The sequence below is a fragment of the Coregonus lavaretus genome (assembly GCF_964263955.1).
Source record: "Coregonus lavaretus genome assembly, chromosome: 7".
Lineage (NCBI taxonomy): Eukaryota > Metazoa > Chordata > Actinopteri > Salmoniformes > Salmonidae > Coregonus > Coregonus lavaretus.
Genome location: NC_139994.1, coordinates 7,572,255 through 7,578,953, shown reverse-complemented (window position 1 = coordinate 7,578,953; position 6,699 = coordinate 7,572,255). Strand labels below are relative to the sequence as shown.

The 6,699-nt window shown below is 41.5% G+C and overlaps 1 pseudogene across 1 annotated transcript; it reads left to right on the top strand.

Annotated features, from left to right (window-relative positions):
- The first annotated feature begins 1,498 nt into the window (after nt 1-1,498).
- Nucleotides 1,499-2,963, top strand: LOC311133006 (homeobox protein Hox-A5-like; annotated as a pseudogene). Its single transcript has 2 exons — nt 1,499-2,087; nt 2,707-2,963. The product of its transcript is annotated as a homeobox protein Hox-A5-like (transcript).
- Nucleotides 2,964-6,699: the final 3,736 nt, after the last annotated feature.

Here is a 6,699-nt window from a genome sequence, read left to right as displayed (position 1 = left end):
TTGAAAACTTTACAATACTTATCTGGGCAGAAATAGAGTCCTATAGCCTACTACTTTCACATCCTCATTCCGATGACATTATTTATGGAAGGAAATGGGTATGGGGAAGATGCCAAGTGAGGCCAAGGGAAATAATTCCATTGTATCTTAGGCATGCATATGTCCATGTAAAATACACTACAATTCCTAAACCAAAAGATCCTGTTCATTCCCCCTATCGCCAGACATTCTTTAAAATATATATATTCTAAATTCCCTTCTCTTTCATTGAGTTTCTTTCTTCATCGAATGCGAGCAACTTCGGGTGTTTAAATTCCTTTCGAACGAACCTGTATTCTGCTCCTCGTTTTCCTGTTCTTTAATTGACTTTAGTTATCCATATTGGCAAAAAAAACTCATGACAATAAAAATGAATATTATTGTTTCGCTGCAATATCTGCTAGAACTTAGGCTGTTCATTACGCACCGCAGCAACATTTTACGCACCTACATTGAACCAATTTACTTAATTCAGGCATCATTTGTTGATCAAAACGTGCGTTATTCACATTCAGTATTTATGGAATTTCAATTGAGGGGTAAATAGTTGTCTAATAATAATATTGTACGGTAGATTACTTCCTGTCATCTTTTAAAAAACGAAACAGTAATTCATTTGAAATGCCTCATTTTAAGAATGACGGTTGAACTGCAGGTTGACCATGCTGTTCACACCAGTAGGCTGAACTAAGCTTCCATAAGATGGATATTAATGCAAATATTGATTATTCAAGAGTTGATTACTATAATTCAAGCATATTGTAACATGGTTTAACGAAACATTCAACTAAATGTAAGGTGCTAGATAATTTTTTTTTATATTTCTTTATTATAGGCTACTTATGTTGTGTTGTAGGCCTACTGTATGTGTTTTATTCCCAAGGATAAGGATACCGTTGAATACCGATTTCTCTTTGTACTCTGTATCAGTGGAGAGGTTGCATATTCACTATTCAGTGCGTTTCTTGTTGTATTGTTTGCGAATCTTTTGCCGCAATGGTCGTTAACCTCTCAACGACCCCGTTCAGAGGCCACGCCTCAAACACCGTCGCAGGCAGTGCCAGATTGTGGCCAGAGGATGGCGCGCAACGACAATCCAAGAGATGCAACACGGGCCCCGCGAGCGCCCTGCCCAGGCGCACTCCCAGGCGCGCGCCCCTAACGTCCCACCCAGATTTCCTACTTGTGCACGAGTTTACCTCTGGAGGTCATCAAGCAGGATTTACGACTGGTCAACAAAAGCACGTGATTCTCAGCCGTAACCCATATTTGGGTGCCTACGTAAGAGAGAATCAAGTACACGTTCTACTCATTTCCATAATTCATCATGAATTGTGCAAGGGTGCTATAGAACGCGCAAAATCATCAAGAGCCACAAATCAAGCACACACGTTACTTATTTCTCCAAAAATAAAAACAACAAATACCTGATAAACAACAGTATTGGAATAGTCAATAAATGAGCTCCTATTTTGTAAACTCATTCTGCGGTCGCTATCCCAATGGCGCGGACTTCCAGTTACATAATTATGGAGACCACAGCTCAGCAAACGAGCAATACAGGGACCCAACGACCATGCATTCCAGCAGGCACGGTTATGGCTACAACGGGATGGACCTCACTGTCGGTCGCGGTAATGGGCACTTTGTGGCCAACGAGCGGGCACAGGGCTACTCCCCGAACCAGTCGGCGGCGGCAACAACGTCTTCTGCCAGGTACACCCAGCCCGCGAGCGCCACCCGGACGGCGTCCATCTCGCCTGCACCTGACCCACTCCCGTGCTCCTCCTCTGTCACAAGCTTGTCTCCGGTCAGCGAGTCTCAACCTCAACACCGAGCCATAAAGAACTCCATAACTAGCCCCTGCGCGACCCCGAGCTCGAGTTCGAACGGAGGCACGCTGTTGAACCAGGAATGTGTGTCCAAAGCCTCCCCCCTCCTCGAGGAAGAGAAGCCCGCTGGAAGAGAGCAGACAACTTCCCAAAATTTCACCGAAGGTGCCCAGCCTCAGATATATCCCTGGATGAGGAAACTGCACATAAATCATGGTAAAATAACTTTATAGCTTTATATGTTGATTAGGTAGTCGTTTATGTTTGTGTTTTTTAGTTGTCGTGAAGATAGCGCATTTAAGCTGTGCTTGTTGCCATTTTCGAAGTTAAAAAGTATTTCACCAAATCATTCTATAAGAGAGAAATAATCTGTATTCGATAGTAGTAATGGTTAAGTGGTGTAATGGCGAGATTTACGCCACCTGTTCACCTGCATATTTGTTCCATTGGAAAAGTAATTAAACGTGGCATGAAAACACAGGACATTTTCATGTTACCAAAATGCAGGAGGTGGAACATTTAAATATAGGACTTTCTTTTGCCATAATGTTGTATTATTCTAAATGTTTATGGTCTTTTTATAAGACAAACTTTTGGGAATTAATTGGCACTTCCACTGCGTTTTATGGTGTGTGTGAAAGGTGTGTGAACGGTGTGTGAAAGGTGAACAGTGTGTGAAGGTGTGTTTATGTGGATTGGGCTGCATCGAAGTGTGATCAAGAATAAAGTAAATGTTCTAGCATATAATAGTCATTGCATAAAGCGTTAGTGAACATTCTTGTGTAGGTTGCTATTTTGATTATGGGCTCATGGTTGCATCCTGTGTTATCACCAGACAGTCTGACCGGACCAGAGGGGAAGAGGGCGAGAACAGCATACACGCGCTACCAGACCCTGGAGCTCGAGAAAGAGTTCCACTTCAACCGGTATCTGACCCGCAGACGGAGGATCGAGATAGCGCACGCACTCTGCCTATCAGAACGCCAGATCAAAATATGGTTCCAGAACAGAAGGATGAAGTGGAAAAAGGACAACAAACTGAAAAGCATGAGCATGGCAGCGGCAGGGGGTGTAGGGTACCACCGTCCCTGATATTTGGTTCCCCGATGAGCTCTAATAAAATAATAAAAAGCTTGGGAGAACTTCCCTTCATTTTTAAATCGTGAGAGACTTTCTGAGGGCTGTCTTGATGACAGTGAACGTCCAGGTGTACATGCTCCGGCCTTTTCAAAAAGACTTTCCTCTATATTTATTTTGATTTTGACCGTGATAATGCTTGTGTGAGTAAAAAAGTAACTTGTATTCTGTACATTGTTTGTCTTAGAGGACAAACCAATGGGAAATACATGTTTGTTAACTTATTTCTCGTTCAAAATAGAATAAGCTCGAAGTTACCGCAAAAAAAGTCCATTAACTATCCAATAAAAGTTGTGTAGCCTATTGCACTTGTAAAACAGTATAGAAACTCGAATAATTAATGAGTTTATAAAAAATGGTGTTGCTTTTGTGTATAGCCTTTATGTTATATGTAAGTATGTATTTATTTGTTCAATGTATTGTACCAAATTTAGATAACTTGTTCCTTATTGTAGACAGAATGATAAGCATAATGTGATTGTTGTACATTGTGAACACGTGACGGAACCGCAGTTCTGACCCATTGTGAGTAGCTGTGCCTTTGTATCCTTCTTTTGCACAAGCTGCTGTAAAGTTGTTCACCTGGCGCAGCTTCTTTTAGAATGTGTTTTTCTGTCTTCGTGTACGTTCCCCTCTATTTTGGATGTGGAGGGTTCCATAGTTGATCCCATTGCCTCTAAGTGGATAGCTTCGTGCTATAAGCTTTTTGTAAATGTTTTTAAAGAATGACTGGAAATTGAAAATAATATTATAGTGATGATGCTGATTATAATAAACTTTCTACTGGAATGACAGAGACTGTACATTATCTGTTATTTCGATTCTTTATATTATTTCTTAATGTGCCTCACGGTAAAAAGCAAGTTTGTATGTTTTTGTAAGGTTTTTGTTGTTGAACGTAAACTTTTTAGGTCTGCTGTAACTCGTTTTTTTCTAGGTCAAGACTATAGGCCTAAGTAGAATGCAGGCCTGAAATATTAGTTTATTTTTCTCAGCTAAACCCTTTCACTCCATTGATTGCAATCAAAACATTAAAAGTTACACTTTTCTAGCTAGTTTCAAGGTCGAGAAAATCAACAGGTAGAAAAATCGATATCCGCACACTTTACTCACCTTTGCGCGTGGGTCTAAAGCGGGTCCTTGCCAGTGACCAGCTCGAGGGGCTCTGCGTCCCATGTGCTCGAGCTTACTACTCTCAGAGAATCAGTTCACTTTTCGAGACGTAAACTTTATTAGGCCTGTTCCGGCTCCCTGACATTTGGGTGCCAAATGAATGGGGGTTTTGTCTAAGAATTAGATCGTAAAAATCATCCGGAGCGCGGCCAGATAGGCTCACTGGCCATAAACTGTCACGTGGTGGCCATTAAAGTAAGTTTTATGGTTTTGGGGAGTTGACAGTATATTGCACATAACATATAATCGCACTGACGCGAGGCTTCCTCTGACTCTCTCCTTGCAGGCTGTAAGTGTTCCTTTACCGCTACAGCCGCTCCTCGCTCAGCAGAACGCCTCGCGATGGACCCTGCACGCCGGACGCACATGAGGAGACAGGCCCGGTCTCGAAGTAAGTTTCTGCCTCTGTTGCCCTTGAGTAGCCTGTAGCCTTCCATTCCCTCGGCTCTGAACAGCCACCCTGTTCGAAACGGCATTATGATTGTATTCGGACGCGCTATCTGTCCATATTAGCCCATTAAGCTAATTTGTCAGTGGTGCTGAGCTGAATCCTGGTTTCTCTCGGCAGATGTTGGCCAGGGTTGAGTCAGGCTCATGGATATTTAATTGCTTCCTTCCTAGTGTAACTTGTTTCCCTCCATCTGTGGTGTAACTCATAATCCATTTTTGCATGTGGGATAATTATGCTTCTGTTCATTCGTGTTTTTTCACTTCCTGTATTACACACGGGGCATCTTTGGACGCTTCATAGCCATTAATGTGCTGGACAAGCCAAACTTCTCTTTGAGCTGTTTTATGGTGTTTCCAATGTCATTGCTAAACTGGAATATGTTTGTGTACAGTACTCAACTATCATACACCACTTTTGGGGTAAATGTAGCTTTTTAAAAATCTGTGTGAGTGTAAAGTTATGCACAATTTCAACACTTTGTTTGGAGCTGTAGTTGTGGCTTTGGTCAGGTTTCCTCATGTGTTCCACACTTGTTCAAATGGTTTAAGACAGCCAAACAAAACAGAGGACAAAACGCAGCAGGGCCACATTTGGAAAGGAATTCCGTTTTCTGTCAGCCATGTCATTTTGTGTTTTGGGGTTGTAAAGTTCAGTTGACCTCTTGGAGAGTGTCACTCTTGCTTCGTCCGGGCCGACATGGACACTCAGATACCAGTATCTCCAAGAAAGCAAAGATTTATAAAAGTAGTCTATGTGAAAACGCGTCACAAGGGTTGGTCAGACGTTGTATTTTGACGCATTTGCCCTATTACAATAGTTTTCTTTAGATTGCGTATGTTTTCGTTTGCTGGAAAAATGTCTCTGCATCATAATTTCTTATTACATAGGCTATAGCCTAATTACTTTTTCGTTTTGGTTATAATGTAGATTTTGTTTAGGCCTACTTGTGGCAACAGTCTTGGTTTTATTTTATTTTGCAATAGGGTGTGTTTACTGATAAGTGGCTAGTATGGGCTTTGCCTATTTGTTGTGTATGACAGTGCTTTGGTGTGTTCAAAATTCTAAGTATTTGCACAGATTGCAATTTGGCCGAAATTGGTGCTTACAGGCTACTCATAACTTTTCCCCATCAGTGGTGTGAATTCGATTGTAATATATTTCACATCAGAAAAATGGAAAGACTCCCTCATGTAAACAAATAGCCAATGCAACGAAATTCAACTTTATTTCCATTACAGTTGTATGGTGTAGAAAACGAAAGTGAAACCGTTATTCTATGCCAATATCATTGTGACATCTGGGGAGAAAATTGCACCATTGTTACACAATAAAAAAATCAAAATCGGGGTCCTAGGCAGACAATGCCAGGCAGAAAAAAAGAACCTTCCCTCGTGCGCGGTTCACCGCGAGGTCAGTCATAGCAGCAAGTACATCTGCATCCTCGAGGAGCCACCAGCAGAGCTCGCTTTAGGCCAAGTTCAGTGTCACCCGCAGCCAGCTCCTGAGACGGGGAGAAACACACACACAAATACAATAGTATGATAGGACGCACACATATACTTGACCGGTTTGCTTGCCTTAATATACAGTGCAGTGAAGTAATATAATTTGCATATTGCATTAGTTTATTTGGAGAGCCTATGGGGCATTTGAGCAAAACCACTAGGCCTATGTGAGGCAAGGAGAAAAAAACAGGACATTCATCCTTGAGCGGTTTGCTTGTATTAGTGTTGTACAAAAGTGTTTTTAGTTGTATAAAAAGCGGTGCATTGTAACCAACACCCACAGTGAGACAATACAGAGATACAACTACAGTTATTCTATTATATCACTAATTATGATATAAATAATAATAATATGCCATTTAGCAGGCGCTTTTATCCAAAGCGACTTACAGTCATGTGTGCATACATTTTTACGTATGGGTGGTCCCGGGGATCGAACCCACTACCCTGGCGTTACAAGCGCCATGCTCTACCAATTGAGCTACAGAAGATTCATTAGAATAATTACAGTAATCATAACAGAAATTGATATATTGCAAATCAATGTTTCTTCACAAGCAGC